The sequence below is a fragment of the Elephantulus edwardii genome, unplaced genomic scaffold, assembly GCF_000299155.1.
Source record: "Elephantulus edwardii isolate Elephantulus edwardi_28Jun2011 unplaced genomic scaffold, EleEdw1.0 scaffold00085, whole genome shotgun sequence".
Lineage (NCBI taxonomy): Eukaryota > Metazoa > Chordata > Mammalia > Macroscelidea > Macroscelididae > Elephantulus > Elephantulus edwardii.
Window position 1 is genome coordinate 9,501,898 of NW_006399835.1, and position 7,131 is coordinate 9,509,028.

Here is a 7,131-nt window from a genome sequence, read left to right on the forward strand (position 1 = left end):
TATATTACTTACAGCATCTTTCAATACTGGGACACACGGCTTAAATTTGTTTTTCAGTTCTTTCTGCTTGAGAAGTTCAGAGCGAGTTCTTCTCATTTTATTCTTCAATTCCAGCTCTCTGCGTATTCCACTATAATACTTTGCTTTGTCCTCCCCAGCTGTCCATTGAAATTGTCTCTTCCTCTCTTTCACTTTCACATATTTTCCTTTAAATTTGGCTTCTCAATGCTCCAGTACAAAATATTGCTAAAGATTATTCTAAAATGACTGAAAAAGTACATAGATAAGGAACTGCCAGAAGTTCAAGAAGTGTTTAGAAGAGGCCTTGACACCAGCGATATCATTGCTGATGTCAGATGGATCCTGGCTGAAGGTAATTAATATCAGAAGAATGTCTATTTGTGTTTTATTGACCATGCAAAGGCATTTGACTGTGTGGATCATGATAAGTTGTGACTGACATTGAGAAGAATCGCAGAGCACTTAATTGTGCTCAGGCTAAACCTATACCTGGACCAGGAGGCTGTTGTGCGAACAGAGTAAGGGAGCACTGCAAGGTTTGGAATTGGGAAGGGAGTGCACCGGGTTTGTATTCTCTCTATAGACCTATTCAATATGTTTGCTGAGCAAATTATCTGAGAAACTGGACTCTATGAGTAATGTGGCATCAGGATTCGAGGAAGACTCATCAATTACATGTGTTATGCAGATGATACAACCTTGGTTGCTGAAAGTGAGGAGGGCTTGAAGCACTTGTTGCAGAAGATCAAGGAATGCAGCCTTCAGTATGGATTGCATTTCAGTGTCAGGAAAATTAAGATTTTTACCACTGGACTGATAGGCAGCATCATGAAGGATGGAGAGGAGATTAAAACTGTCAGCAGCTTCATCTTGGTTGGATCCACAATTAACACCCTTGGTATGAGCAGTCATGAAGCAAGGAGATGCATTGCAAGGGGGAAATCTGCAAATAGTGACCTTTCCAAATTACTGAGTAGTAATGTCAGTTTCAGAACGAAGGTGCTGTCTGATTCAGGCTATAATCTTTCTATTTACTAGCTATGCATCTGAGACCTGGACCATGAATAAGGATGACAGAAAAATAATTCACGCCTTTAAGCTGTGGTGTTGGAAAAGAGAACTTAACATTCCATGGACAGCAAAGAGAACAAACACATATGTCTTGGAGAGGGTGCAGCTGGAGAGCTCTTTGGAGGCAAGAATGTTGAGGCTTTGCCTCACCTACTTTTGACATGCTGCTAGAAGGTGCTATTCCTTGGGGAAGATTATGATGTTCAGAATGGTGGAGGGTCAGTGAAGGAGGTGGATTTACAGGGTGACTGCTGGTGTCAGGAAATGTAAGGATAGCACAGGATAGAACAGAGTTAAGCTCTTTTGTTCATAGGGTCACAATGAGTTGTTCCTGGCTCGACAGGACCTAACAAAAACAACTGATGAGAGGTAGTGACAGACAGTTGTAGATACCTATCTATCTTCTTTAGTGAGTGTTTTATTCAGATATTTTGCTTATTTTAGAAATGATTCTGAGTTTGAAGAGATCTTTGCAAATTTTGTATATCTATCTATCTATCTATCTATCTATCTATCTATCATCTATCTATCTCCTTTAGCAGATCTGGTTTTTGCAAATATTTTCCACCAGATTGTTGTTGTTTTTCTTCTTATTTTTTAAACCAGATTGTTGTTTTTCTTCTTATTTTTTAAACAATGTCATTTTTATACATTACATATATTTTAAGTTTAAAACTATTGTGTTTATATATATTTATAACATATTGTTGCTGTGTGTGCTATTGTGCCATAGCTGACCCTCTAATAGGCTTTCAGGAAGCTATAAATCACATAGGAGGAGCAGTTGGTCAATTCAAACAGCCTTTCTTGGATTGACCATGCAACTCTTTACCAAGAAAGCCATCAAACTACCTATAAACAAGAGATTAAAAGTCTGCCCAATCCTGCACCATCATCGTTGGGGGGTCTTCCTTTCTTTCTCAATCCTGGCTTTTCTGGCATGATGTCTGTTGCAGTAAGTTCCCCAAAGGGAAATTCCCTCTAGGTTTATGTTCATAGACAGACAAAACATTCTGACCTTGAGACCAATTGAAAGACATTTGTTTATTGGTCAGGAAACTTACTGATCAAAAGAAAAATGAAATCTGCACAGAATGGCAGTGGACAGGAGAATTACCTCTGAAGATGAAGGGAAGATGAAGAATTTTCTCTGAAGATGGAGGGAAGCAGCTAACTACTTTATACCCTTACACAAACAACCTGTAACATACAGCAAAGTTAAAAATTATCCAGGTTGATGGGAAATGCTAGCAGCACATATGTATAGTTTTGTGGTTTTTTTTTAACAAGTATAGTTTAAGGGGGGGAGGGGAGAAAAACTCCATCACCTGCTTGATGTACATCTAATTCTGCCAACATGGCTAAAAATAATAAGGGCAAAGACCAGTTTGCATTCATTCTGAGAAGAAACTAGAAAAACAAGACTACTGGGAAAACAAGATTCTGAAGAGGGGGGAAAAATTAAAATATGCCAGCTAGCTTAGCATAAATGGAGCCATTTTAAGGCATGTATGAGATTTGTATTGTCTTGTTTCAAATACTAAGTGAGATCTGGTGGTCTAGTGGTAAGAAGCTTCATTGTAATCTCAAAGGCATATGATTTGGATTAATCAGCTTTCCTATGGGAGGCTGGACAATTTCTTCCCTGTCATATACTATACAACAGCAGACTATATTACACAATGTTTTTGTTGTATACAGTCAAGTCAGAATGAACCCATAGGTGACTTTCCACTAGGTCAATGGCAGCAAAATACTACCCTGAGCACCAAATAGAATAAGACACAGAGGAGAGAATTGTAAATTATTCCTTCAACACAACAATTTATAAGTAGGTATTATACCTCTAACAGCAAACCATAAAGACAATAAGGCTTATGAACATCATGGCATAGAGACAGTCTCTCGGGCCTCAGCTGAGACCCATGGTGGTGTGACAGTATCAGATTCCAGATAGTGCTCCTTTAGCATCGACGGTGGCTCAAGTGGTTAATTAGTGCACATGCTCTTTAGAAATAAGGGTGATGAAGCTTCATCTCACATACTTTGGGCGTGTTGCTAGGAGAGGCTGTTCCTTAGCAAGGAACAGCATGCTTGGTTCATTGGAGGGTCAGAGAAAGAGGGGAGAATCTTCAACGAGATGGAATGACACAGTGACTAAAGCAATGGGTTCAAGTGTGTCAGATATGATGAGGATGGCACAGGATAGGACAGGTTTAAAATCTGTTGTTCATAGGATCACTATGAGTCATGCTTGACTCAAAGGCACTTATTAACAACAACAATAATGCAGAGAAGTCAAAATGAATGGAAAGCATTTTACAGAATTTCCAGATTATACATCTACCTCTACCCCTAGGGAACCTGAAGGTCAAAATGAGAAATAGGTCAAATGTTTGTCTTTCCCCCCCTTTTTTATAGTAATCTCTATTTGTGTTTGTATATGTAATGTTGTTATGCGTGGTTGAGTTGGAACTGACTCATAATTGACCCTCCTGTGGGTCAATTTCACAGGCTGTATATCAGCATATTATGTCTTTCTCCAAGGAACTAGTCCTTGTCCAAAATACATGAGATGAAGTTTTATCATCCTTGCTTCCAAGGAGTACTTTATTTGCATTCTCCCTGAGACATACATATTTGTTCTTTTGGTAGACAATGGAATATTTAATAGTCTTCACCAACACTACAATTCAAAGACATCCATTCTGCTACAGTCTTCCTTATTAATTGTCTAATCATCAAATATATACAAAGCCATTGAAAACATAAGATCTAGAATCAAGTTCACTTTAATCTTTAAACTGATATTCTTACTTTTTAGTACTTTGAAGAGGTTCCATCTAGCAGATTTTCATGCCTTTTGATTTATTGACTCCTGATACTGTGAGAGTTAATTGTGAATGTAAGGAAAATGGAATTGTTTATCATTCCAATTTTTTCTTCGTGTGTCATGATATTTCCTATTGGTCCAGTAATGAGAATTTCTGTTTTCTTAATTTTGAAATATAATCTTTGTTTAAGGCAATAGACTTTAATCTTCTTTAGTAAGTACTTTTACTCTTCTTCACTTTCACAAGCAAAATTTGTCATCTGCATAAAAAAGGTTATTGAGTCTACTACAAATCTTTATGCATTCCTCTTCATGTGGTACAACCTCGTGAAAGATTTTCTCAGCATACAGGTTTAATAAGTAAGAAGAGAAAACATTGATAATACACCTTTAATGATTTTAAACCATACCACTGTTATTTTCGCTGAATGCTTCTTGTTTTGTGTGTAGATTTCATATGACCATGATTAAGTGTTCTGGGATTCCTATTCTTCTCCATATTATTAATAATTTATTATGATCCACAGAGTAAATGCCTTTGCACATAGAATGTATATGAATGATTGTATGAAACACAATGTAAATGAAAGAGTGTATAAAACACAATGTATATGAATGACACATAATGTAAAGGAATTGTTACATGAAAATAATAATAAAATTACTTCAACAATTGCAGAAAGCAATTCTAAGCCAAAACCCAAACCAAAACCACAAAAACATCTTTCTGGTAAGTTCTGCTTTTAACCATGATTTTATACTAGCAATTATATATTCCTATTCCCACCACCTCTTCTGAATTCATTTTGAGTTTCTAGAAGTTCCCTGTTAATGTAGTAATTTAATAATCTTTAAAAATAATCTTCAGCATATTTCTTCCATGTTATAACAATGATTTTTTAAAATACTATCCATGTTTTGTTGGAGGACCTATTTGATATGGGAACAAGTACAGATATCTTCAATTTGGTTGACTAGACACTTCGCACATTCATACATTCTCCTATAATTTTGACCCATGTGTTGACATTTAAAATATGACATGATATTGAATGCATTTTTATGCTCACCTCGTATATAAGCCACAATGAACAGACATACTAGAAAGTCAATACTATGTAGAGTATGTGTCAAAATCTGGGTATATAGGGATCTTTAAATAGAAGAAATATTGTTTCTAAATTAGGGGGAAAGGGAATGTAAATAAAAATGTAATACTGTCTTTTTATGTCACCATCCTATAATAAAAAATGCAACAATATTATACACAAACATTAGCTAAATCCGGAAAAAAAGTTCAAGTATTTTTTAATTTATCTATAATTTACATATACTTAGACAATTGCCATTTAGATTGTTTTGTTTTGTTTTTTTATATTACAGGAACAAGTCTAATTAACCCAGAATTGTTATTCTGTGTGCACAGATAATTCTGCTTGACAGTGATATAATATGAATTTGCTAACTGAAGCTAATTTTATATGTCAGTAGAGGACATACACTTTGTCTGTATGGTTTCAGAGCATCATAAAAAGTTCTCTGCCAAAATTTATCATTTCCAACATTTAAAACTGCAGGCTTCTTTTCATTTTCATGAAATGCAGATGACTCATGCAAAGAAAAGGAAACAATTTTACAAAAGAGAGTTGATTTAAATTCTAATTTAAGTCAGTGTGCATAGTTTTAGTGTAAATAGTTAATATTCTTTTTTAAAATTTTACTTTATAAAGAGCTCTCATGAAACTTGATTTTTTTTTAAGAAAATGAAGCCTTTATTTCCTTGTTTCACACAAAGCTGGCAGAGTTGGTGGCTTTTTGGTTTTTAGTCAAAGAGACCAAATCCCATATCTTCGTCCGACTCTTCCTTTGCTTCCACCTTGGCTGGGGCCGCAGCAGCGGGAGCAGCAGTGGTGGTGGTGGGGGCCACAGGGGCAGTAGTTACAAATGCAGATGGATCAGCCAGGAATGCCTTGACCTTTTCAGCCAGTGGGAAGGTGTAGGCCGTGTGATGTCAAGCACTTCAGGATTGTAGATGCTGCCGTTGTCAAACACCTGCTGGATGATCAGCCCGAAGGAGAAGGTAGAGATGTTCAGCATGTTCAGTAGGGTGGCCTCGGGGCTCCCACCTTGTCTCCAGTCTTAATCAGCTGCACGTCACTCAGAATTTCAGTGGTGCCTCTGGAGATCTTAGTGGTGATGCCCAAAGCCTGGAAGAAGGAGGTCTTCTCGGGGCCCAGACCAGTGTTCTGGGCCAGCACGGTAACCTCACACGGAGCAATGGCACCAGCACGGGCAGCAGCCGGCACCTTGTTGGCCAGCAGCATGTCCCTGGTCTCAGTGAGATCCTCTGTGGTGAACACAAACCCCACATTTCCCCGGATGTGAGGCAGCAGCTTCTCCAGGGCCGGGTTGATGTCCAGGTGGTTCCGGATGGCCTTGCGCATCATAGTGTTCTTGCCCGTCAGAACCACAGCCTTCCCGCGGAGGGACATGCGGATCTGCTGCATATGCTTGGAGCCGATATTGTCTGCACCCACGATAAAGCATTTCGGATAATCATCCAGAAGTTGAATGATCTTAAGGAAGAAGTTGGACTTGCAAGTCGCCCTGTCTTCCCTGGGCATCATTGCGGTGCATCAGGGATTGCTACGGGGGGGGGGGGGGGGAAGGGTTTAAAGACGATGATATCACTCTCACGAGCTCTTGGGTTATCACACTATACTTGGCAGAATTCTAACCTGTATTCCAACTCTAAAAATAACTTCATATCAAAAGTATTTCTTTGTCGGTTTTCCGCAGGAATGTTTTCTTTAGTGTTTGAGGAGGTTTTCTGGAATTATTTCAGGATACATTCCTCTTTCATAATCCATTATACCGCCTACCTAGGAAGTACTTCTGATGGATAAAAATAATCATTTTATTGTCTGTTTTGAAGCTACAGTCAGACATGTAGGTAGATATTAGGACCAAATGTTCTTCTATTTTAATTATGATAAAGCCAAAAGGAACAATGATTTAATTTAGACTATATTTACCTCTCATTATGGACTGCCTCTCTGTAAGTGCCATCAAGTCATAATGGACTTATGAATAACTCTCCAGCAGATGTTCAGAGGCTATGGTAAGAGAATGTTCATTTCTCTTCCACAAACCTGGTGGGTTCAAACCACCTGCGTTTGGGTTGAAAATGCAAATATTTCCCACTA

The 7,131-nt window shown here is 37.9% G+C and overlaps 1 pseudogene; it reads right to left on the bottom strand.

Moving 5' to 3' along the window:
- Nucleotides 1-5,747: 5,747 nt before the first annotated feature.
- On the bottom strand, nt 5,748-6,549 carry LOC102847074 (annotated as a pseudogene).
- Between the last annotated feature and the right edge of the window lie 582 nt (nt 6,550-7,131).